Source organism: Bos javanicus, chromosome 5, assembly GCF_032452875.1.
Source record: "Bos javanicus breed banteng chromosome 5, ARS-OSU_banteng_1.0, whole genome shotgun sequence".
NCBI classification, from domain to species: Eukaryota; Metazoa; Chordata; class Mammalia; order Artiodactyla; family Bovidae; genus Bos; species Bos javanicus.
In genome coordinates, this window is record NC_083872.1 from 59,240,539 (window position 1) to 59,268,451 (window position 27,913).

At 39.1% G+C, this 27,913-nt stretch overlaps 2 pseudogenes; both read right to left on the reverse strand.

Moving 5' to 3' along the window:
• Positions 1-9,993: 9,993 nt before the first annotated feature.
• Positions 9,994-10,928, reverse strand: LOC133248887 (olfactory receptor 6C3-like; annotated as a pseudogene).
• Positions 10,929-16,305: 5,377 nt separating this feature from the next.
• On the reverse strand, positions 16,306-17,253 carry LOC133248888 (olfactory receptor 6C1-like; annotated as a pseudogene).
• Positions 17,254-27,913: the final 10,660 nt, after the last annotated feature.

Below are 27,913 nucleotides of genomic sequence, written 5' to 3' on the forward strand. Positions count from 1 at the left end.
TTGAACATTCCTCAGTCCACATTTATATTCAGGGTACAAGTACAAGGAATGTGATAGGTGTATTGCGGGTCATTTGCTGACTGGATGAGGCATGTCCACTCGGTGGGGAACAGACCAGATCAGTCACTCAGTCATGTCTGACTCTTTGCGACACCATGAATCCCAGCATGTCAGGCCTCCCTGTCCATCTCCAAATCCCGGAGTTCACTGAGACTCAAGTCCATCGAGTCAGTGATGCCATCCAGCCATCTCATCCTCGGTCGTCCCCTTCTCCTCTTGGCCCCGATCCCTCCCAGTATCAGAGTCTTTTCCAAAGAGTCAACTCTTCGCACGAGGTGGCCAAAGTACTGGAGTTTCAGCTTTAGCATCATTCCTTCCAAAGAAATACCAGGGCTGATCTCCTTCAGAATGGACTGGTTGGATCTCCTTGCAGTCCAAGGGACTCTCAAGAGTCTTCTCCAACACCACAGTTCAAAAGGATCAAGTATTCGGCGCTCAGCCTTCTTCACAGTCCAACTCTCACATCCATACATAACCACAGGAAAAACCATAGCCTTGACTAGACAGACGTTTATTGGCAAAGTAATGTCTCTGCTTTTCAATATGCTGTCTAGGTTGGCCATTACTTTCCTTCCAAGGAGTAATCATCTTTTAATTTCATGGCTGCAGTCACCATCTGCAGTGATTTTGGAGCCCAGAAAAATAAAGTCGTTTCCACTGTTTCCCCATCTATTTCCCATGAAGTGGTGGGACAGCATGCCATGATCTTCATTTACGGAATGTTGAGCTTTAAGCCAACTTTTTCACTCTCCCCTTTCACTTTCATCAAGAGGCTTTTTAGCTCCTATTCACTTTCTGCCATAAGGGTGGTGTCATCTGCATATCTGAGGTTATTGATATTTCTCCCAGCAATCTTGATTCCAGCTTGTGTTTCTACCAGTCCAGTGTTTCTCATGATGTACTCTGCATATAAGTTAAATAAGCAGGGTGACAATATACAGCCTTGATGTACTCCTTTTCCTATTTGGAACCAGTCTGTTGTTCCATGTTCAGTTCTAACTGTTGCTTCCTGACCGGCATACAAATTTCTCTAGAGGCGGGTCAGGTGGTCTGGTATTCACATCTCTTGAATTTTCCAGTTTATTGTGATCCACACAGTCAAAGGCTTTGGCATAGTCAAAAAGCAGAAACAGATGTTTTTCTGGAACTCTCTTGCTTTTTCCATGATCCAGAGGATGTTGGCAATTTGATTTCTGGCTCCTCTTCCTTTTCTAAAACCAGCTTGAACAACAGGAAGTTCACAGTTCACATATTGCTGAAGCCTGGCTTGGAGAATTTTGAGCATTACTTTACTAGCTTGTGAGATGAGCGTAATTGTGCAGTAGTTTGAGCATTCTTTGGCATTGCCTTTCTTTGGAATTGGAATGAAAACTGACCTTTTCCAGTCCTGTGGCCACTGCTGAGTTTTTCAAATTTGCTGGCATATTGAGTGCAGCACTTTCACAGCATCATCTTTCAGGATTTGAAATAGCTCAACTGGAATCCCTTCACTCCACTAGCTTTGTTAATAGTGATGCTTTTTAAGGCCCACTTGACTTCACATTCCAGGATGTCTTGCTCTAGGTCAGTGATCACACCATCGTGATTATCTGGGTCGTGAAGATCTTTTTGTACAGTTCTTCTGTGTATTCTTGCCATCTCTTCTTAATATCTTCTGCTTCTGTTAGGTCCATACCATTTCTGTCCTTTATCAAGCCCATCTTTGCATGAAATGTTCCTTTGGTATCTCTGATTTTCTTGAAAAGATCTCTAGTCTTTCCCGTTCTGTTGTTTTCCTCTATTTCTTTGCATTGATCGCTGAAGAAGGCTTTCTTATCTCTTCTTGCTATTCTTTGGATCTCTGCATTCAGATGTTTATATCTTTCCTTTTCTCCTTTGCTATTCACTTCTATTCTTTTCTTTCTTTTTTGCATTTCTTTTCCATGGGGATTGTCTTGATCCCTATCTCCTGTACAATGTCACGAACCTCATTCCATAGTTCATCAGGCACTCTATCTATCAGATCTAGGCCCTTAAATCTATTTCTCAGTTCCACTGTATAATCATCAGGGATTTGATTTAGATCATACCTGAATGGTCTGGTGGTTTTCCCTACTTTCTTCAATTCAAGTCTGAATTTGGCAATAGCCATGGCTGCGTGGGCGCAGGAGGGCCTAGAGGAGCTATTCCATGTTGAAGGTCAGGAAGGGCGGTGGTGAGGAGATACCCCTCATCCAAGGTAAGGAGCAATGGCTGCGCCTTGCTGGAGGAGCTGTGAAGAGATACCCCACGCCCAAGGTAAGAGAAACCCCAGTAAGACAGTAGGTGTTGAAAAAGGGCATCAGAGGGCAGACACACTGTAACCATACTCACAGAAAACTAGTCAATCTAATCACACTAGGACCACAGCCTTGTCTAACTCAATGAAACTAAGCCATGCCCATGGGGCAACCCAAGATGGGCGGGTCATGGTGGAGAGATCTGACAGAATGAGGTCCACTGGAGAAGGGAATGGCAAACCACTTCAGTATTCTTGCCTTGAGAACCCCATGAATAGTATGAAAAGGCAAAATGATAGGATAGTGAAAGAGAAACTCCCCAGGTCAGTAGGTGCCCAATATGCTACTGGAGATCAGTGGAGAAATAACTCCAGAAAGAATGAAGGGATGGAGCCAAAGCAAAAAGAATACCTGCCAGGGTCCAGCCTCGGCTGATTCAGGGAGTTCGAAGCGGGGACGGCGTCGGCGAGGGTCAGGATACAATAGCTTCAATTAGATATTAATTAAAGATATAAAGAGTAATAGAATAAGGATAGCTCAGTAGGAAAATTCAGTGGAGAAAAGAGGCTGAGTAGCTTGGTTTACGCGGGGGACCAATAAAACTTCAAGACAAGAAGCTTGCACCACTTACGTAGGCCACAGGCGTCCTTCCATTCTCCCGAAGGAGAGGAGACACTGAGGCCTCCCCGGTCAGATCTTAGAAGCCCAGGCAAAATTAGTAAGCCTGGTGGGTTCCGCGCTCCAGATGGAGACTCAGCCAGAGTGAGAGAGAGAGAGACATGGGGAGACCAGTATTTCGAGAAACTGATCCCAATTCTTTATTTTCCATGGTCTACTTTTATACACTGAGATGTTACGCAAAAGTCACGCGGGGTCAGCAGTCCTGACTTTTATCAAAGTCAGGTGCTTCATACAAATGTATACAGAGGTCTTAGGGGTGTTACATCATCTTCTGGCCAGGGGGGGCCGCTGACAATTTATGACCCTCTCCTTGTGACAGCGGTCAGTCAACCAGGACACTTATTTCTCCAGGGGTGATTATTCTTAAAACAGACGCCACCCAAATAAAGTTATATTCCTATAGGGTGAGGGTATAGTGGGTTTTAGTTAAGAAAAGAATTTACTTAGCCTAAGGCCTAATGTGATTAATATCAAAGGTTAATACTTATTTCTTCTATATATTCATTAATGTGTGTAAGGGCAGGGGATGTGGAGACTTAGCAACAAACATTGGCTCAACAAATGAAAAACCCTTCACCAATACAATTTTTATTCAGCCCACTATACTTATACTTATAGTTTTCTAACTTCTCTAAAGAACCTGTTTTTAGAGGGTTTAAAGCATCTCATGCCTCTCACAGTTGGGAGGCTGTGAGCAATCACATGTGGCTGGACGAGCCTGTCAGGCAGGCTAGAGAACCTTCAGAGGAGTTTGTAGGTTAAAACACTCTTGTCACGCCCAAGAGTTTTTATTAACTGGAGCTCTAGGTTAACTCCTTCTCCAAAAGAGGTGGTGGGGGACAGCCCCCCGTAAAGTCAGAGGTGTAGGTGAGAGCACAAAGTAGTAAAGTAGGCAAGCTCTGGTTATGGGGGTAGATGCTCAAGGATTTCCAGGGGGACTCCTGAGGCTCGATCCCGCCTTTGCGTATGTCGAGCCTCCTTCCTCATGACCTTTGCCACGGGCGGAGTACCTCACTCTGGCCCCCAACAAATACCCAGCTGTGGATGTGACTGGTGATAGAAGCAGGGTCCAATGCTGTAAAGAGCAATATTGCATAGGAACCTGGAATGTCAGGTCCATGAATCAAGGCAAATTCAAAGTGGTCAAACAAGAGATGGCAAGAGTGAATGTCGACATTCTAGGAATCAGCAAACTGAAATGGACTGGAATGGGTCAATTTAACTCAGATGACCATTATATACTACTGCGGGCAGGAATCCCTCAGAAGAAATGGAGTAGCCATAATGGTCAACAAAAGAGTCCGAAATGCAGTACTTGGATGCAATCTCAAAAACAACGGAATGATCTCTGTTTGTTTCCAAGGCAAACCATTCAATATCACAGTAATCTAAGTCTATGCCCCAACCAGTAATGCTGAAGAAGCTGAAGTTGAATGGTTCTATGAAGACCTACAAGACTTTTTAGAACTAACACCCAAAAAAGATGTGCTTTTCTTTATAGGAGATTGGAATGCAAAAGTAGGAAGTCAAGAAACACCTGGAGTAACAGGCAAATTTGGCCTTGGAATACGAATGAAGCAGGGCAAAGACTAATAAAGTTTTGCCAAGAAAATGCACTGGTCATAACAAACACCTTCTTCCAACAACACAAGAGAAGACTCTATACATGGACATCACCAGATGGTCAACACCAAAATCAGATTGATTATATTTTTTGCACCCAAAGATGGAGAAGCTCTATACAGTCAGCAAAAGCAAGACCAGGAGCTGACTGTGGCTCAGACTGGGTTGGGAAGAGTAAGGCAAATACCTTCCTTGTCTGGGGTAGGAGGGGAGACAGGTTATACTGCTCAGGAGGACCTGAAATCCGTTAATAATTATGATACGGGGGAGGGAAGGACCATATGTGTCTGGTTTTTCCATTCCTGCTTTCCAAGACCCTCCTTGGTTTTATCTGTTCAGGAGAAGAGGAACGATGACCACTCTGGCTTCTTCAGGCTGTACAGGGGTGTCATGGGGCTCTGGGCTCCCTTTGCCTGCTTCTTTGTTAGGGTGCATTTATGGAGGGACATGAGAGTCCATGGAATGATAAGGTGATTTGTTTCAGCATTGTCTTTGGGTTGGTCAGAGGATATTCTTGTTGTACTACCACTTGGAGATTTCTTGTATTCTAGAAGAAACAAACTTAACAAAAAAGTTAAAGGTACATGGCCCAAAGATTAAAAGAAGTAGGAAAGCTGCTCAGGGGCTAGCCAGGAGAACCAGGGCCAGACAGTGGTTCATGACATTAGTGTTTCTCTAGGTACAAGAAGATGCAAGAATTTGGGCTCATAAAATCTTTACCTGAAAACATCTGACTATCTGAAGGCCAGTTCTTCTGGGCTTTTCCCAGAGCACAGAGTGCCTTATTTCTGATCTCCATCCTGAGCTCCTTTTAAGGGGTGTTGAAGGTCAGCAGCTTGCAGTGGTCATGATGTAATCTTTGTAGAGGCAGCTGGCAAGTGCCAACTCCCAGTCAGCAGGGTCCACATATTTGACCATGCTTTGGGTGCACTTCATGCCCATTGTGCCCCGCAGTGCTGGGAAGGCTCATTCCAGGTCCAGGGAAGATTCCATTGATTGGCCACTCAGTGTGCTGTTATTGGACCAGGTCTTGTGAGTAGCAAAAGTCTCTGGACCATACCTGTCTTACTAGCCTCTTGGTCCAGGAAAATAATCCCTCTTGTTGCTTGTTCCCATATCTAGAGTTACATTATTACAATCATTGATCTCATGGAACTGATTATCAGCATTTTATCACAGGCTCAGTCACACATTTATTAACATAAGAAACAATCTTCTGATACAAGAGACATAGAAAATAGTACAGCTAGAGCTGGTAATAAGGTCACAAGCAAGAATTTAAGTCAAGAACTTTCATTAGGTATAGCCCAGAATACCCTGGGTCATCTGACTTGGTTAAATGACTATAGACAGGTGTCACTCTCCTGGTTGTACATCAAAAGGTTGGTTATAGAGATAAGCTTAAGAAACAAACTTAGAGTGTCCTTTTTAATAACTTAATTAAACCTTTTAGCAATATAACATAACAGCAAGGAACTATCTCAGAAGTGAGTTGTAGTAAACACAGACCTTAATTAACAAAACTAGAACTTAATATTAAGTGAAATATAATTTTTTTGTCATTGTGAGGGCATTAACCCTGTAGCCAGGGAAGGCTTTAACCCATCAAATAAAAATGAGGTTTGTCAGAGAGCCTGAAAAATCCAAGCGACCATCTTGGACTTCCCATAGCCCTGACTCTTTGATATACAGCTATTGTTAACCCATTTTTAATTCTCTGATTTAGGAGTAGACTATTGCCATGTTTTAAGGACATCAAATAGCAAAAGTCTAACAGTGAAGCGTTATTTCTTATAGAAGCAGAATGAGCTTTTACATGTATCATAATCTTTAATAATTCTCATTTACTTTACCAAAGTAACAAAAGATTTAAAAAACAAATAAAATACTTAAAGGCAAAGAAACCCATAATCTGTTTTTGAAAGCTTCATTTTTTTTTTTAGTTATTTATTTTATTTTTTTTAACTTTACAATATTGTATTGGTTTTGCCATATATCAACATGAATCCACCACAGGTATACACGTGTTCCCCATCCTGAACCCTCCTCCCTCCTCCCTGCCCGTACCATCCCTCTGGGTCGCCCCAGTGCACCAGCTCCAAGCATCCAATATCATGCATTGAACCCGGACTGGCAACTAGTTTCTTATATGATATTATACATGTTTCAATGCCATTCTCCCAAATCATCCCAACTTCTCCCTCTCCCACAGAGTCCAAAGACTGTTCTATACATCAGTTCTATACATCTCTTTTGCTGTCTCGTATACATGGTTACTGTTACCGTCTTTCTAAATTCCATATATATGCATTAATATACTATATTGGTGTTTTTCTTTCTGGTTTACTTCATTCTGTTTAATAGGCTCCAGTTTTATCCACCTCATTAGAACTGATTCAAATGTATTCTTTTTAATGGCTGAAAGCTTTATTCTAAGAAAACTTTGTTCTCTTAACATAGAGAATAGGCTAAATTCCAGTCTGTTACCAGTTTACCAGATAACAAACAAACAAAAGTATTTATTGGTTAATCTTAGAAAAGTCTTTTCCATAAATCTTGAAATAGCTGTATTCTTGCAAAGGCATCACAGTGAAACCATAGAAGGCATGTTAAAAATCTGATTAAATTGCAATTGACAAAGTAGCCTGGCCATTGCTGTGATATGTAACACTAATATGATAACTAGAATTGTAATTGAGCACGTTTTTATCAAGGCATATCAGATCTATACGAATTCCACATAATTTTAGGATATATATATTAGTAAATCAAACATATAGTATGACATGAGAAGATTTATCATCCCTTCAACAATATTTTCCATGTAACTTAACATGTCTAATGAACCCAGGTGGTTTAAAAGCTCTTTGGGTTGTCTCAGGGGCCCTCTGAAGCATTCCAAAGTCATCCTCATAAAATATGTGATTGTGATAGTGATAGTGATAGTGATAGTGATAGTGATAGTGATAGTGAAGTCACTCAGTCGTGTCTGACTCTTTGTGACGCCATGGACAGTAGCCAACCAAGCTCCTCTGTCCATGGGATTTTCCAGGCAAGAATACTGGAGTGGGTTGCTATTTCCTTCTCCAGGGGATCTTCCTTACCCAGGGATCGAACCCAGGTCTCCCACATTGTAGGCAGACGCTTTACAGTCTGAGCCACCAGGGAAGGCCCATAAAATATGTGAGATGCCCCTAAATCTCTTGGTGGACTTGATGATGATGAACTACTGAACAAATCCAACTCCAAAATACTGGAGTGGCAGTTGAACCGCCACTTGGTATAGGTAAAAACATCAAGTTACAAGGGAAAAGAAGAAACAGAAAATAACCCAATCAAATAAAATAAACCTCAAAAATTTTACCCTAAACAAATGGAGGTTTTTGAACACTTGACAAAGACATCAAAATAACTGTCATAAATATGGTCACTAAATTCAGGAGAGTGGCAGTGTTTTAGTTTTATTGAATTTATTCTGAATTATTTGAATGAATTTTTTTCCCAAAATAATAGAGAACATGTGAATTATACACAAATTACATGATACCATAATCAATATTTAACTTCAAAACATGTACTGAATTTCACAAAATAAATATCTTGACATTAAAAGTCTCATGCAAGAGTTCATATCTCTTTGGACTGAATTTAGTGTATGCCGACTAAAAAAATATAGTCACAACCTGAAAGAAGAGAGCTATTTTATTTGATGGGAATGTTTAGGACTCTGAGCCTAGGAAACAACATCTCAGTAGCTCTGAGAAAACTGCTTCAAGAAGACAGGAGAGGGAGTTAGACTACATACAAGTTTGCAACAAAGAGAGCTGCTGCTGCTGCTGCTAAGTCACTTCAGTCGTGTCGGACTCTGTGTGACCCCATAGACAGCAGCCCACCAGGCTCCCCCGTCCCTGGGATTCTCCAGGCAAGAACACTGGAGTGGGTTGCCATTTCCTTCTCCAATGCATGTAAGTGAAAAGTGAAAGTGAAGTCGCTCAGTCGTATCCTACCCTCAGCGACCCCATGGACTGCAGCCTTCCAGGCTCCTCCATGGGATTTTCCAGGTAGGAGTACTGGAGTAGGGTGCCAGTCTGAACACCAAAGATCAGGTATCAAATTAAGGAATTTAACATTCTAGATATGGGAAGAGGCAAGCCTCTAGGTTCACTGAGTTATTTCCTTTCATAAATACTTCAGCTGCTACTGCTAAGTCGCTTCAGTCGTGTCCGACTCTGTGCAACCCAGTAGAGGGCAGCCAACCAGGCTCCCCGTCCCTGGGATTCTCCAGCCAAGAACACTGGAGTGGGTTGCCATTTCCTTCTCAGCTATCTGGGGCCAAATCCGGTTCCCTTGTTCACCTTCAAGAGTTGCAAGTGGCTACTTCTTGCATCACCCCCAGGTACTCGGCAATCACCATGAGGGAATGAGACTCTACTGGATCTCAGTTTTGGGAGCTCTCATTCACATTTGGTAGAGAAGGAAATGGCAACCCACTCCAGTGTTCTTGCCTGGAGAATCCCAGGGACGGGGAAGCCTGGTGGGCTGCTGTCTATGGGGTCACATAGAGTCGGACACGACTGAAGTGACTTAGCATAGTATTCACATTTGGAGACCAGAAATTGCTGATGGCTGTGACGTTTCTTGTTTGTTGATATGGCAGGAGATATTTTCATTTCACACGTAATATCACACAGAATATATAGATTCTTTAAACAATGCTGCTGCTGCTAAGTCGCTTCAGTCATGTCCGACTCTGTGCGACCCCATAGACGGCAGCCCACCAGGCTCCCCCTGGGATTCTCCAGGCAAGAATACAGGAGTGGGTTGCCATTTCCTTCTTTGATGGAGGAAAGCGAAAAGTGAAAGTGAAGTCTCTCAGTCCTGTCCGACTCCTAGCGACCCCATGGACTGCAGCCCTTCCGTCCATGGGATTTTCCAGACAAGAGTACTGGAGTGGGTGCCACTGCCTTCTCCGCTTTAAACCATAGGAAATATTAATGTTCATCTTGAAAATACACAGGAAATTACACACTCATTTTGAAACTCTATATTTGAAGTACAAGGTGGTATCATAGGATCTTTTCAGGGACTGATGAAGAGAATTAAAACCATCTTTCACATTGTGCTATGTCTTAAAGAAATACATTTCATTTTTACAAAAGTTCTGCATGAGAAATAACCTTTATTATATTTTTAAATGTTGAAAAACAATACACTGGAGAAACAGGAATGGAAGTAGAAGCAGCAGACTGGAAAAATAATATATTAACTGTCAGGTGGCATGTTAAGACACTATAAAGACCAACCATAGTTATACAGACTTTAAGGAACTTCAGGAATTAACCAAACTGGCCTTTAAAGTTGACCAAAAAAATCATTTATTGGCAGAAAAGACTGCTTTATAGACCACGTCTTTGAAGGCTTGTTTCACTTGCTGGTTTCTCAGGGTGTAGATGAAGGGGTTCAGCATGGGGACCACAGAGGTATTGAGAATAGCTACTCCTTTTGTCAATGACGCCTTTTCTTTGGCCGAGGGATTAGCATACATGAATATACAGCTTCCATAGGAGATGGAGATGACAATCATGTGAGAGGAACAAGTGGAGAAGGCCTTTTTTCTCTGACTGGCAGATGGGATTCTCAGAATAGTCCTGATAATGTACATATATGACAAAATCACTAAGGCCAAAGTGAATAGCAAGGTAACCAAAGCAAAGTAAAAACCAATTATTTCTAGGAACCATGTATCTGAACCAGACAATTGTAAAAGGGGGAAATAGTCACATGCAAAGTGATCAATGACATTGGAAGCACAGTAATCCAGTTGGAGGAGAAGCATAAGGGGCGGGAAAATGGTTAGAAACCCACTGCGCCAAACACAGAGCACAAACACGCTGCAGAGTTTCCTGCTTATGATGGTTGTGTAATGCAGGGGTTTGCAGATGGCAACATAGCAGTCATAGGACATGGCGGTTAGAATGTAAAATTCAGTCACCTTCATGAAAATAGAGAAAAATAGTTGGGCTGCACAATTGTTCTAAGAAATAGTCTTGTCTTTGGTAATAATTGCCCCAGAAATCTAGGGATGCACACAGTAGTAAAGGAGGTTTCTAAGAAAGAGAAGTTTCAGAGGAAGAAATACATTGGCGTCTGGAGATCGGAGTCCACCCACATTAGGGTGATGATGGTCAGGTTTCCAGTGACACTTAATACATATGTGATTAATAAAAAGAGGAAAATCACAATCTGAAGCTCAGGATCATCAGAAAGGTCTAGAAGAACAAACTCTGTGATCACTGTGTGGTTCATTTCTTTCTCTTTTTTCCTCCTTTTTTCTTCTTTTAAATATATTTAGATAGAAAGTGTATTAAAAGAAAGAGATGAAAAATATAATTCATTATGATCAATATCATCATCAATTCTAAAGCATTCTATCTAATTCATGCCTATATTGTTTTCTTTTAATACCTTATTTACATTTTTTCTTAAAACGTATTTGTGGGTCATGTTTTATATAATAGTTCTCTTATTCTAAATCTAACAGGAGAAGTTAGGAAATCTTTATATGAGTCGTATTATTTAGAGATGATAAATTAATTTGATATTTTTTGTTTTGTCTAATTTGTGCAAGTCCTTGCAGTTTTGTTGGGATAATCCTATAAAACATACATCATTTTTTGTCATGTAGGTATCAGAAGGCAAAACCAATACAATATTGTAAAGTAATTAGCCTCTAATTAAAATAAATTTAAAAAATAAATAAATAAAAGAGAAGTGGATGATCTTACTTACATCATAAGATATCGATGAAACTTAGAAAAATAAAGTAGCAACACCTTTAATGAAACAAGAAACAACTTCATGATTTTCTTAGCAAATAAAATAAACTTTAAAATGTTTAATGATTAAATAATTTAATTACCAGCTTTATTTTTATATTAGTATTTATGAATGTAATTATCAATATGAAAATATACTATAGGTATTAGATATTATTTACAAGAAAATAGAATAAATAGCCTAATTATTTTATATATAAAATAACATTCACTTAATGGTTTGTTTGATAATTCCTTTGAAATCATTAATGTTTGACATTCTCTAAAATTTTCTATGAATATATGTATAGAAATTTTATATGTATAGAATACTGTGTATATTTTTGAGCTTAAAAGAATATGCAGTATTTATCAATTTTTTATTTTGCATTGAAGCACGAACTGAAAAATAACTACTTGCCTCAGATAGTAGCAGCTCTATTACCCAGACTTCAGCCCAGTACATCTTCCATTTGAACATCCTTGCTTCTCAGCTATTAAACTTTATGAAAAACTGTTTTATTCCCTTGGAGTTCTACCCCACATTTATCTTTTGCATGAGGTGACTAATCCAAAAGGATATTCCAGAAATGTAGAGGAAAACCTCTCCTATTAATCCAAAGCCATTCAGCTGATTCCCAGCTCCACTGGATGTATCTATCATTCTGCGTATCTGGTTTACTAAAATCATTATAGCCCCCTTATCTTATTTTAGATATTCACATTTCTGCTGTGAATAATAGAAGATAAATCATCGCTACTCTGCCAGACACTAGTAAACATCACACAAATCAAATTTGAATATTTTTCTCTATTTTATGATGATTCATGAAAAATAAAAATGGAATATCAAAAACCTTAAGAAGATATGGAACTTCTGTCATCCTCTTCAGTAAGGTTGGTCTAGAAGTTTAAGGGAGCAATATTTAAAGTGAGAACTGCAAGTGGCATGGCAAAGTGGGGCATTACGAGTGTAGATACTTAAACTAGGATCTGGCATTTAGTTGCACTAAATGCTCAAATATTCAAGTTTAGCTGTTGTGACCTATGAAGAGAGACATGTGTTGATCTCCTGGAAACAAAGGCCAGGTGACAGCTGTGCTGTGACATGGAACATCGGGGATTTCTGGAAGCTACCATTGGTGTTCTCAGAGCCTCCTGACTCTCTTCTATAGTGAATCTCTCTTGGGAATGTTTATGTTCATCCCACAGAAGAGTTCAATGAAGACTTCTACAAAATAATCCTTTTCATTAATCACAATTATTTTCTATTTTTGAGTAATGAAACAGATGTGAAATCTTACAAAAATAGCACTCAATCTACTTTAGTTTTAGTCATATTCTTGGCATATAAAAGTTTTTTACATATACACTTCATTACTTATCTTTAGACTTCATTATTGTTGGAGCTTCAAGTTTCTTTAATAATTCTAAGTTATATAAGAACTTTATTAAATATTAAAAGTAACTAGGGAAAAATAACATACAAGGGAACTTCCATCAGGTTATCTGCTGACTTTTTAACAGAAACTCTACAAGCCAGAAGGGAATGGCATGATATATTTAAAGTGATGAAAACGGAAGAACCTACAACCAAGAATACTCTACCCAGCAAGCCTCTCATTCAGGACTATGTAAATAATCAATAAAATGTCACAGACCATTACAATGTTTACTGTGCTTAAAGTAAAAGATTAGAAATATATATATATATATATTCTTTACATTATTAATAGTACTTCTGATAACAATGAGGAGGAAAAGAAAGAGGAGGGTAGAGATAAATTTTTTAGCAATTACTATAGTCCAGACCTAAATCCCAAGGACAGGGGAGCCTGGTGGGCTGCCGTCTATGGGGTCGCACAGAGTCGGACATGACTGAAGGCACTTAGCAGCAGCAGCAGCAGCAGCAGCAGACTTATTCTAATTGTTTTCTTCATATTGCCTCTTTAAATCCTGTCAACAACTTTATGAGGTTATCTGTAATTGTTATTCTCTTGCAGAAATATTTATCTTATCTTTTTCTCTGAAAATATTTTATGATTTTTGCCCAATTGGTCAAAGTTTATGGGAAATTTTAAGACAGTAAGTGGATAGACTATCTATAGCCTATTGGGCAAATTTGGCTCATGAACTATTTTTATTAAAAGCTTTATTAGACATGCCTTAGCCCTTTCACTTACATGTTGTTCAGAGCTGCATCCACACTACAGAGGGGGAGAGTTAGTTACCTCAAGGACTTATGTTCTACAAATTCTAAATTATTAATATATGACCCTTTTATAGAAAAAATTATGTATTGACTGGTGATATTAATAATCAAAATGCTCATACAGATTACCAACATTTATAATAACCACTAAGGAATTTGCATAGTGTTATGAGGAGAGCTGTATTATCTGATAATATCAACATAAACTCTCTCATATCTTTTGCAATAATATTAAAGTTCTTTTAATTACCAGAGCTACACCTATCTACAGTCCATGGTATATTTTTTTAAGTCATTAAGAAGTCACAGTTATAAATCAAGTCAGTATTTTCACATGTTTCCAGTTAAGCTTAGAAATTATAAATGTCCAGCATGAGGGGAAGAAAAAGTAACTGCATGACTTCCCTACAGTGTGGAAATCTCCTCAGTATGGTTTATGTTATTTTCTGTGTGTTTCAGCAAATGATGTATCTAAGACTCTCAACTGAGTATAGTACAAGAATATCAGAACTTAGTTCAATGAATTATGATTACAGTCTTCCTATAATAATGGTTTAAAAGTGTAGGATGAGTTTGAGCACTCTCCATTATTATTTCAGTTTTTGACTTCATGGAAAACAGAAAAAAAAAATGTTCAGGGCCAGAATTGTATGATCTTGTACAATTGTTCATATAAATTCTAATCAGTACATTTTCCATAAGATATCATATTCTAATGCTTAAAATAAGCATTTTTAACAAGAAAATCTCAATTTTGTGTATATTAAAACTTTGGTACTGTTAGTTTCTCTAATACTGATTAGGCATATCACTTAAAGAGACAATTAAAAGAATTGTATATATAAGCTATTATCTCAAAATAGCCACAGATATGAGAAAGTTATTAAAAAAAAAACCCTTAGTTGTTGATTATCAAAAGACCAGCTTAATATCAAGCATTTATTTAAATATACAACTGACCATAGCAAATGTAGTCATATTTGGTATCCAGCAACTACAAATTGGCAGTTGGTTGGGTACTTGCCATATAAACTCTAAAAGGATTAAATCATGTGCTGCTGCAACTGCTGACCTTCAACACTCCCTGAGGGATTGAGGGTTGAAAGAAGAAATGAGGCACTCTCTGCTCCAGGAAAACTGCGAGGACAGGTCTTCAGATAGTTAGATACACTCGGGAGCTGATTTTATGAGCCCAATTCTTGTATCTCTTCATATCTAGAAAAGTACTAAAATTCTTCAGGGTGTAAATTGTTTCTCACGACTGGCAGAAGCTTCACAAGACCAGCAGAAAATCTAAAATAAATGTGTGCTTAATTGCATATCAAAATCACATATATACTAACTTTCCCCCGTACCTCTTTGGAACAGTTTCTCAAGTGTCTCAGTTATCTGAGGCACTGTCTCCTGGGTTGCTCATATTGCCCACCTAAAAACTTAACACACAGCTCTCAAGCTTTTTTAAGTTGCCAGTTTCTTCAGGCTTTTTAAAAGAATTGTTATCGTATATATGTTAATATTGGCATTCCCCCAAAGCAGGGTCTGTATCATAATTTTCCCTAAGCAACTATTAATTATAATAGTTTTTTGAATTGAAGAATAATATAGCGATATTTGAATGGCATCATCCACTCAATGGACATGAGTTTGAACAAAATCCAGGAGATAGTAAGGAACAGGGAAGCCTGGGTGCAGTCTCTGCAGCCAGGGAGTCTTCAGTCCATGGGGTCGCAAACAGTTGGACATGGCTGAGCGACTGAACAACAGCACAGAAAATGCCAAACTCCATAATGGGAAAAGTTTTTTGATTTCTCAAGAAAATGTAATTACATTTTTCTTTTAGTTGTACTGTTCTTTACATAGTTAACAACGTAGGCCACAGTATGAAAAGGAAAATGCATGCAAAATTCTAATAAGACTGTCAGATTATGTTTATAGTCTTTGTGTAGTAAATTAAAAATAAGATTAAATATCACTTGAAGTGAAGTGAAATCACTCAGTTGTGTCCAACTCTTAGCGACCCCATAGACTACAGCCTACCAGGCTCCCCTGTCCATGGGATTTTCCAGGCAAGAGTACTGGAGTGGGTTGCCATTGCCTTCTGCAACTTCCCAGCTGCAGTGGTGACCCCCGAGAGCACAACTGGGACCAAATATGATCTAATATTCATTTAATTTCTAGAAAACCTGATTTTTGGTGAGACTGTAAAACACTATTCTCTCTTGTGTGCACCTCCTCTGCCTCTTTCTGACTTTAATTTTCTAAAAATTAGTGTGAAATATGAAATTAAAAATGTTTCAAAGAAGGAAATATAATCACCCCCATAGGTACAGACCAGAAAAACCAGCCCTAAATGAAAAAAAGTACATGAGAGAAGGACTGCAAATTGAATGGGAAAAAAAGTATGCTATATAAGCATATATTTGTGTATATGTGTGTATATATATATACATATATACATGAAGAATTCAAATTTGAATGGCAAAAAGAAAATATACATATGCAAATATCCTTGATAAACTGCTGGCAATAAAACTATGAATGATGAAAAATAAATCAGGGAAGCTGTGTAGATATTAATAGATTTTGAAATTCCTGGATTTTATTTAATTGCTTTTCATTCCTATGTGTCTAATTCATAAAACAAGACTTTCATTTTTCATTTGCTTGAGAAAAATATAGTCCTCCTTGCCACGTCCATGAAGGCTCACTTGACTTGCTGATTCCTTAGGCTATGGATAAAGGGGTTCAGCATGGGAGCTATGGAGGTGTTTAGCACAGCCACCCCCACACTCAAAGACACCCTGTCCTTTGCTCATGGATTCATATACATGCAAATGCAGCTGCCATAAGAGATGGAGATGACAATCATGTGGGAAGAACACATGGAAAAGGCCTTTGTCCTCTGAGTAGTAGAAGGGATCCTCAAAATTGTTCTGATGATATATGTGTAGGACAGTATTATTAACACTAAAGTGCAGAAGAGAATAAACACAGCACAGGAAACCCTACTATCTCTAGGAATTTGGTGTCTGAACAAGAAAGGTGTAATAAGGAGAAATAATCACAACTAAAATGGTCAATAACATTGGACTTACAGTAATCAAGCTGTAGGAAGAGCATTACTAATGGGAATTTGATTAAGAATGAAGCCAGCCAAGAGCCCAAGACAAGCAGTGTGCAGACTCTGTGATTCATGATGGTCAAGTAATGCAGCGGTTTGCAGATGGCAATGTAACGGTCATAGGACATTGCAGCCAGAACATAAAACTCAGTGACTCCCAATAAAATGAAAATAAAATAAAATAAATAACTGAGCCATACAATCACTAAAAGGGATGGTTTTACCTCCTGTAATCATGGTGGCCAAGAACTTGGGTATATTGAGAGTTTTGAATGAAACTTCTAATAAGGAGAAATTTCTGAGGAAGAAATACATGGGGGTTTGGAGGTGGGCATCCATCAGGGTCAGGGCGATAATGGTCAAGTTCGCAGTGATGCTGAGCATGTAGGTGATGAGCAGAAAGATAAAGCTCACAACCGGAAGTTGTGGGTCATCTGACAGTCCCAGGAGGATAAACCCTGTTATTTCTGTGTTGCTTCTCATTTTTTCTTCTTCTTCTTTCGAATAACCTTCAGGAGAATACATAAACAGAAGACCCAGAAAAGGGGACTATACAAGTATAGTACTGGGATTTGGCTCTGAAATGAAACCTACTATGCTCTGCTAACATAATTCAGGGGATTGTTTAAAAGTCAATGAAATAAATAACTTGTTTTGAAGCAAGTTTTTACTACATGTCACAATTTTGATTCACAAAGACTGTTACTTTATAAAATCCCTAGTTTACAAATTGGTATCAGGCTAAAAATATTTTTAAAAATCGTGTACAAAAAACATGTTCTTCACATGAAAAGCAAGGATTATAATCTATGTTTTTCTCAAAGGTAGGAAATACAGGAAGAAGAAAGGTACCTGTTGACTCTTAAAAACAGTCTCCACAGAATCCCCTCCTTAAGGATACTCTTTGTCTTTTCTTCAACCTCAGTAAATCGTCCTGTCCTAATATATGTCACCTAGTTTCTCATATAATGATTGTTTCCTAGTGTAATATAGAAAAGCCAAATGTGTCAGGAAAAAGGCCATTCAGTGCATATGTTTCCAAAAGGAAAATCATGGAAGATGAATCTTGAGCTACATGCCAGATTTCTTAAGTTTTGAGTCAGACTCACACTCCCCTTCTCAACCTCCTACTCATCTGAAGCCCCAGATAATGGAATAAAGGAATCCAGGTCATGTATCTGTTTTGGTGGTCTTCTCAGATGTTAGATAGTCAAGAGTAGAAAGGAGGTAGAGTGGCCATTAAGTATATTGGATCTGTGTCATGAGCTAAGGAAACCAAAGTGTGTCAATATCTAAAATAAAACATTATCTTCAGGAGAACACATTTTTTTTCTTCCAAATTCTCCTATCTAAATATTATTAGCATTCTCTCTCTATCTATATGTGTATATTCTGATTTTTACATTATATTTTTATTTTATCTACAATAATATTCCCTTAATTGAAGTTTTATTTTGTCAAGCTACTAGTATAATCCATTAAAGAGCAATAAAGCCTTTATTTTGTCATCATAACTAACAGTAGCAGAAATCACTTAACCAGTTTATTTCAATATCTGAATCATTGACTACAGTAAAGTCTTTGACTATGTGGATCACAACAAACTGTGGAAAATTCTTAAAGAGATGGGAATACCAGACCATCTTACCTGTCTGCTGAGCAACCTGTATGCAGGTCAAGAGGCAACAGTTAGAACCAGACATGGAACAATGGACTGGTTCCAAATTGGGAAAGGGATACATCCAAGCTGTATTTTGTCACCCGCTTATTTCACTTCTATGCAGAGTAAAGTGAAGTGAAGTAGCTCAGTCATGTCCAACTCTTTGCAACCCCATGGACTGTAGCCTACCAGGCTCCTCCCTCCATGGGATTCTCCAGGCAAGAATACTGGAGTGGGTTGCCATTTCCTTCTCCAGGGGATCTTCCCGACCCAGGGATCGAACCTGGGTGTCCTGCATTGCAGACAGATACTTTAACCTCTGAGCCACCAGGGAAACCCCAGAGTACATCATGTGAAATGCCAGGCTGGATGATGCACAAACTGGAGCCAAGATTGCCCAGAAAAATATCAACAACCTCAAATATGCAGATGATACCACTCTAATGGCAGAAGATGAAGAGGAACTAAAAAGCCTCTGGATGAGGATGAAAGAAAAGAGTAAAAAAAAAAAAAAACTAGTTTAAAATTCAACATTTAAGAGTCTAAGATCATGGCATCCAGTCCCATCAGTTCATGGAAAACAGAAGTGGAAACAGTGGAAGCAGTGACAGATTTTCTTTCTTGGGCTCTAAAATCACTAAGGACAATGACTGCAGCCATGAAATAAAAAGATGCTTGCTCCTTGGAAGAAAAGCTATGGCAAACATAAACAACATATTTAAAAGCAAACATATAATTTTACCCAAAAGGTCCATATCATCAAAGCTATAGGTTTTTCTGTAGTCATGTATGAATGAGAGGGTTGGACCATAAGGAAGCCTGAGTGCCCAAGAATTGATGCCTTCAAATGATGGTGCTGGAGAACACTCTTGAAAGTCCCTTGGACTGCAAGGAAATCAAACCAGTCAATCCTAAAGGAAATCAACCATGAATATTCAATGGAGGGACTGTTGGTGACTGAAGCAGCAATACTTTGGCCACCTAATGTGAAGAGCCAACTCATTGGAAAATACCCTGATGCTGGAAAAGACTGAAAGCAAAAGGAGAATGGGGCAGCAAGGGCTGAGATGGTTAGATACCATCACTGACTCAATGCACATGAATCTGAGCAATCTCTAGGAAAAGTGAAGGACAGGGAAGCCTAACATGCTTCAGTCAGATCAGATCAGATGAGATCAGTTGCTCAGTCATGTCCGACTCTTTGGGACCCCGTGAATCGAAGCACACCAGGCCTCCCAGTCCATCACCAATTCCTGGAGTTCACTCAGACTCACATCCATCGAGTCAGTGATGCCATCCAGCCATCTCATCCTCTGTCGTCCGCTTCTCTTCTTGCCCCCAATCCCTTCTAGCATCAGTCTTTTCCAATGAGTCAACTCTTCACAAGAGGTGGCCAAAGTACTGGAGTTTCAGCTTTAGCATCATTCCTTCCAAAGAAATCCCAGGGCTAATCTCCTTTAGAATGGGATGGTTGGATCTCCTTGCAGTCCAAGGGACTCTCAAGAGTCTTCTCCAACACCACAGTTCAAAAACATCAATTCTTCGGCGCTCAGCCTTCTTCACAGTCCAACTCTCACATCCATACACGACCACAGGAAAAGCCATAGCCTTGACTAGACGAACCTTTGTTGGCAAAGTAATGTCTCTGCTTTTCAATATGCTATCTAGGTTGGTCAAAACTTTCCTTCCAAGGAGTAAGCGTCTTTTAATTTCATGGCTGCAGTCACCATGTGTAGTGATTTTGGAGCCCAGAAAAATAAAGTCTGACACTGTTTCCACTGTTTCTCCATATATTTGCCATGAAGTGATGGGACCGGATGCCATGATCTTCATTTTCTGAATGTTGAGCTTTAAGCCAACTTTTTCACTTTCCACTTTCACTTTCATCAAGAGGCTTTTGAGTTCCTCTTCACTTTCTGCCATGAGGGTGGTGTCATCTGCATATTTGAGGTTATTGATATTTCTCCTGGCAATCAATGGGGTGGCAAAAAGCTGGACACAACTTAGGGACTGAATAACAACAACAATAACAAATTTCAATAGCATTCATTTTGTGAATTCTCATTAACTTGTAGCTTTTACATTCTAGTGTCAGGGGAGAAATTTTTATAATAGAATACTTAATTTCAAGGTATGGGTTTGTTGATTTGTAGTATGTAATTTATCATAACATTGTGAAAATACTCACATTTTTTTTTTTTTCTCGACAAACCTGAGCTCTCTTTTCATTTACTCCTCTGTATAGCAGAAAGTAGAGCTGCTGCTGATTTAGGGAAAATTCCAACTGAGGTCAACGGTGGCAAGTGCAATGGGAAAAAATGTGATGTTCACATTAAAATGAACCTATCCTTTTGCTAATCTTCAATGACTAGAGAAAAAAGTTTAAGAGCATTTATACTGCTGCTGCTAAGTCGCTTCAGTTGTGTCTGACCCTGTGCGACCCGATAGATGGCAGCCCACCAGCCTCCTCTGTCCCTGGGATATTCCAGGCAATAACATGTCCTTCTCCAATACATGAAATTGAAAAGTGAAAGTGAAGTCGCTCAGTCGTGTCTGACTTTTTGCGACCCCATGGACTGCAGCCTACCAGGCTCCTCAATTCATGGGATTTTCCATGCAAGAGTACTGGAGTGGGGTGTCATTGCCTTCTCCAAGACCACTTATAAGAAAAGCTATTTCTTACAAATAACTGTGAAATAAGAGAAGTGAAAAGCAAAGGAGAAAAAGAAAGATATAAGCATCTGAATGCAGAGTTCCAAAGAATAGCAACAGGAGATAAGAAAGCTTTCCTCAGCGATCAATGGAAAGAAATAGAGGAAAACAACAGAATGAGAAAAACTAGAGATCTCTTCAAGAAAATTAGAGAGACCAAGGGAACATTTCATGCAAAGATGGGCTTGATAAAGGACAGAAATGGTATGGACCTAACAGAAGCAGAAAATATCAAGAAGAGGTGGCAAGAATACACAGAAGAACTGTACAAAAAAGATCTTCGCATCCCACATAATCATGATGGTGTGATCACTGACCTAGAGCCAGACATCCTGGAATGTGAAGTCAAGTGGGCCTTATAAGGCATCACTACGAACAAAGCTAGTGGAAGTGATGGAATTCTACTTGAGCTATATCAAATCCTGAAAGATGATGTTGGGAAAGTGCTGCACTCAATATGCCAGCAAGTTTGGAAAACTTAGCAGTGGCCACAGGACTGGAAAAGGTCAGTTTTCATTTCAATCCCAAAGAAAGGCAATGCCAAAGAAGGCTCAAACTACCGCACAATTGCACTAATCTCACATGCTAGTAAAGTAATGCTCAAAATTCTCCAAGCCAGGCTTCAGTAATATGTGAACCGTGAACTTCCTGATGTTCAAGCTGGTTTTACATAAGGCAGAGGAACCAGAGATCAAATTGCCAACATCCTCTGGATCATGGAAAAAGCAAGAGAGTTCCAGAAAAACATCTATTTCTGCTTTCTTGACTATGCCAAAGCCTTTGACTGTGTGGATCACAATAAACTGAGGAAAGTTCTTCAACAGATGGGAATACCAGACCATCTGACCTGCCTCTTGAGAAATCTGTATGCAGGTCAGGAAGCAACAGTTAGAACTGAACATGGAACAATAGACTGGTTCCAAATAGGAAAAGGAGTACATCAAGGCTGTATATTGTCACCCTGCTTATTTAACTTACATGCAGAGTACATCATGAGAACGCTGGACTGGAAGAAACGCAAGCTGGAATCAATATTGCCGGGAGAAATACCAATCACCTCAGATATGCAGATGACACCACCCTTATGGCAGAAAGTGAAGAGGAACTAAAAAGCCTCTTGATGAAAGTGAAAGTGGAGAGTGAAGAAAACGAAGATGATGGCATCCGTTCCCATCACTTCATGGGAAATAGATGGGGAAACAGTGGAAACAGTGTCAGACTTTATTTTTCTGGGCTCCAAAATCACTGCAGATGGTGACTGCAGCCATGAAATTAAAAGACGCTTACTCCTTGGAAGGAAAGTTTTGACCAACCTAGATAGCATATTGAAAAGCAGAGACATTACTTTGCCAACAAAGGTTCGTCTAGTCAAGGCTATGGCTTTTCCTGTGGTCGTGTATGGATGTGAGAGTTGGACTGTGAAGAAGGCTGAGCACGGAAGAATTGATGCTTTTGAACTGTGGTGTTGGAGAAGACTCTTGAGAGTCCCTTGGACTGCAAGGAGATCCAACCAGTCCATTCGGAAGGAGAGCAGCCCTGGTATTTCTTTGGAAGGAATGATGCTGAAGCTGAAACTCCAGTACTTTGGCCACCTCATGCGAAGAGTTGACTCATCGGAAAGGACTCCGATGCTGGGAGGAATTGGGGGCAGTAGGAGATGGGGATGACAGAGGATGAGATGGCTGGATTGCATCACTGACTCGATGGACGTGAGTCTGAATGAACTCGGGGAGTTGGTGATGGACAGGGAGGCCTGGTGTGCTGTGCATCATGTGTTCTCAAAGAGTTGGACACAACTGAGCGACTGAACTGAACTAAAACTTTATTGGTGTTTTTCTTTCTGGCTTACTTCACTCTGTATAATAGGCTCCAGTTTCATCCACCTCATTAGAACTGATTCAAATGTATTATTTTTTATGGCTGAGTAATACTCCATGTGTATATGTACCACAGCTTTCTTTTTTTTTAAATTTTTAATTTAATTTTATTTTTAAACTTTACAATATTGTATTAGATTTGCCAAATATCGAAATGAATCCGCCACAGGTATACCCGCGTTCCCCATCCTGAACCCTCCTCCTTCCTCCCTCCCCTACCCTCCCTCTGGGTCTTCCCAGTTCACCAGCCCCAAGCATCCAGTACCGTGCATCGAACCTGGACTGGCGACTCGTTTCATACATGATATTATACATGTTTCAATGCTATTCTCCCAAATCTCCCCACCCTCTCCCTCTCCCACAGAGTCCATAAGACTGATCTATACATCAGTGTCTCTTTTGCTGTCTCGTACACAGGGTTATTGTTACCATCTTTCTAAATTCCATATAAACACGTTAGTATACTGTATCGGTGTTTTTCTTTCTGGCTTACTTCACACAGCTTTCTTGTCCATTTGTTTGCTGATGGACATCTATGTTGCTTCCATGCCCTGCCTATTATAAACAGTGTTGTGATGAACATTGGGGTATACGTGTTTCTTTCAATTCTGGTTTCCTCGGTGTGTGTGCCCAGTAGTGGGATTGTGGGGTCGTATGGCAGTTCTATTCCCAGTTTTTTAAGGAATCTCCACACTGTTCTCCATAGTGGCTGTACTAGTTTGCATTCCTACCAACAGTGTAAGAGGGTTCCCTTTTCTCCACACTCTCACTAGCATTTATTGCTTGTAGACTTTTGGATTGCAGCCATTCTGGTTGGTGTGAAATGGTACCTCATTGTGGTTTTGATTTGTATTTCTCTGATAATGAGTGATGTTGAGCATCTTTTCATGTGTTTGTTAGCCATCTGTATGTCTTCTTTGGAGAAATGTCTGTTTAGTTCCTTGGCCCATTTTTTAATTGGGTCGTTTATTTTTCTGGAATTGAGCTGCAGGAGTTGCATGTATATTTTTGAGATTAATCCTTTGTAAGTTGCTTCATTTGCTATTATTTTCTCCCATTCTGAAGGCTGTCTTTTCAATTAGCTTATAGTTTCCTTTGTTGTGCAGAAGCTTTTAATTTTAATGGTCCCATTTGTTTATTTTTGCTTTTATTTCCAATGTTCTGGGAGGTGGGTCATAGAGAATCCTGCTGTGATGTATGTCAGAGAGTGTTTTGCCTATGTTCTTCTCTTGGAGTTTTATAGTTTCTGGTCTTACGTTTAGATCTTTAATCCATTTTGAGTTTATTTTCATGTATGGTGTTAAAAACTGTTCTAGTTTCATTCTTTTACAAGTGGTTGACCAGTTTTCCCAGCACCACTTGTTAAAGAGATTGTCTTTAATCCATTGTATATTCTTGCCTCCTTTGTCAAAGATAAGGTGTCCATATGTGCATGGATTTATCTCTGGGCTTCTATTTTGTTCCACTGATCTATATTTCTGTCTTTTTGCCAGTACCATACTGTCTTGATGACTGTGGCTTTGTAGTAGAGCCTGAAGTCAGGCAGGTTGATTCCTCCAGTTCCATTCTTCTTTCTCAAGGTTGCTTTGGCTAATCGAGGTTTTTTGTATTTCCATACAAATTGTGAAATTATCTGTGAAAAGTACCGTTGGTAGCTTGATAGGGATTGCATTGAATCTATAGATTGCTTTGGGTAGTATACACATTTTCACTATATTGATTCTTCCAATCCATGAACATGGTATATTTCTCCATCTATTAGTGTCCTCTTTGATTTCTTTCACCAGTGTTTTATAGTTTTCTATATATAGGTCTTTAGTTTCTTTAGGTAGACATATTTCTAAGTATTTTATTCTTTTCTTTGCAATGGTGAATGGAATTGTTTCCTTAATTTCTCTTTCTATTTGCTCATTATTAGTTTATAGGAATGCAAGAGATTTCTGTGTGTTGATTTTATATCCTGCAAATTTTCTTTATTCATTGATTAGCTCTAGTAATTTTCTGGTGAAGTCTTTAGCATTTTCTATGTAGAGGATCATGTCACCTGCAAACAGTGAGAGTTTTACTTCTTCTTTTCCAATTTGGATTCCTTTTATTTCTTTTTCTGCTCTGATTGCTGTGGCCAAAACTTCCAAAACTGTGTTGAATAGTAGTGGTGAAAGTGGGCACCCTTGTCTTGTTCCTGACTTTAGGGGAAATGCTTTCAATTTTTCACCATTGAGGATAATGTTTGCTGTGGGTTTGTCATATATAGCTTTTATTATGTTGAGGTATGTTCCTTCTAGTCCTGCGTTCTGGAGAGTTTTTATCATAAATGGATGTTGAATTTTGTCAAAGGCTTTCTCTGCATCTATTGAGATAATCATATGGCTTTTAGTTTTCAATTTGTTAATGTGGTATATTACATTGATTTATTTGCAGATATTGAAGAATCCTTGCATCCCTGGGATAAAGCCCACTTAGTCATGGTGTATGACCTTTTTAAGGTGTTGTTCGATTCTGATTGCTAGAATATTGTTAAGGATTTTTGCATCTATATTCATCAGTGATATTGGCATGTAGTTTTCTTTTTTTGTGGGATCTTTGTCAGGTTTTGGTATTAGGGTGATGATGGCCTCATAGAATGAGTTTGGAAGTTTACTTCCTCTGCCATTTTCTGGAAGAGTTTGAGTAGGATATGTGTTAGCTCTTCTCTAAATTTTTGGTAGAATTCAGCTGTGAAGCTGTCTGGATCTGGGCTTTTGTTTGCTGGAAGATTTCTAATTACAGTTTCAATTTCCATGCTTGTGATGGGTGTGTTAAGATTTTCGATTTCTTCTTGGTTCAGTTTTGGAAAGTTGTACTTTTCTAAGAATTTGTCCATTTCTTCCACGTTGTCCATTTTATTGGCATATAATTGCTGATATTAGTCTCTTAGAAGTGACTTAGCATAGCATAGCATAGCATAGTCTCTTATGATCCTTTGTATTTCTTTTTCATCTGTTGTGATCTCTCCATTTTAATTTCTAATTTTATTGATTTGATTTTTCTCCTTTTGTTTGTTGATGAGTCTGGCTAATGGTTTGTCAATTTTATTTATCCTCTCAGAGAACCAGCTTTTGGTTTTGTTGATTTTTGCTATGGTCACTTTTGATTCTTTTGCATTTATTTCTGCCCTAATTTTTAAGATTTCTTTCCTTCTACTAACCCTGGGGTTCTTCATTTTTTCATTTTCTAGTTGCTTTAGGTGTAGTGTTGGGGCAGGGCATCCTAATATGGTGGAGAAATAGGACAGGGAGACCACTTTCTCCCCCAGAAATTCATCAAAAAAACATTTGAACACGGAGTAAATTTCATAAAACAACTTCTGAATGCCAGCAGAGGACATCAGGCACCCAGAAAAACAGCCCATTGTCTTCAAAAGGAGGTAGGGAAAAATATAAAAGTTAAAAAGAGAGACAAAAGAGGCCGGGATGGAGCTCTGTCGAGGGAAGGGAGTCTTAAAAAGAGAGAAGTTTCCAAACACCAGGAAACACTCTCACTGCTGAGTCTGTGGCGAGCCTTGGAACCATAGAGGGCAACATAACCGGGAGGAAAAATAAGTAAATAATTAAAACCTACAGATTATGTGCCCAACGGTAACTCCCCCAGCAGAGAAGCAGTGCAGACGTCTGCATCCACCACTAGCAAGCTGGGGTTGGTCAGGGAGACACGGGCTACATTGCTTAGAGTAAGGACCTTGCCTGAATGCCCCAAGGGCAATCTGAGGGAACTAACTTGGGCTAGCAAACCAGACTGTGGGATAGCTACTTCACAAAAAGTGCTAACCTAAGACACCATCAGGCCCACTTGCAGAACAAAGGACTGAGCAGAGCTATCCTGGCCCAGACACGCGAGGGCAGCCAGAGCCAGAAGGGGGCACTTGCGGCCCCAGAGAGGCATTATCTACCAAACTGCAAGAAGGCTTCGTTGCTAACCAAGACTTCTTCAGATTCTGGACTGAGAAGGTGCGCTGGTTGTACACCCAGAAAACCAAGCAACAGAAACAGGGGAGGCGATAAGTCACAGCAACCTTTAACCTAATTTTAGAAATGAACACAAAAATCTCCACATCTGTTGACTCAATCGTTGTTATTCATTCAACAGACATTGAGAACCTGCTGTCTTAGATACTATAGGACACTATAGATACAATAGAATCAAAATAGACATGAACCCACCTTTACTCAACTTGCTGCGGAATCTCCAAACACAAATCTGAAGATAGACATAGACATCATCAGTAAAGATTGCAGAGGCCCCCAGAGTCTCTAGGTAGACTGAGTAGTGATGGTTTCCCCTGACAAGTGCAGCTTTAAAAGACTGGGAGAAGTGGCTGTTTTATCAAATGTGTACATAGCAACATAACTTTACAAGGGACATAAAGAAGAGAAAATGATGCAAATAAAATGAATCTCAAAAAATAGGCCCTAAATAAATGTAGCTTTGTGAACACTTGACAAAGAATTCAAAGTAATTGTCATAGACATGAGTATTATGTTCTGGAAAGTAGCAGTGTTTTAGTTATATTACAATTATTTTTAATTATTTGATTCTAAATATAACTTACTATGTATTTTTATGGAATTCACATATAAATTCTATAAAAATACATAATATCATGATCAATATTTACCTTCAATATATATATATTTTTCACGAAATAAAAACCTCTGCTTTAAAAGTGCAATGCATGAGTACATATTATCTCTTTGGACTGAATTTTGTGTGCTATCACACAGAATATATAGCTTCTTTACACCACAGGAAACTATCAGTGTTCACCTTGAAAATACATAGGAAATTTCACACTAATTTTGAAACTCTACATTTGAAGTACAGTCTGGTACTTCATAGGATCCTTTCAGGGACTGAT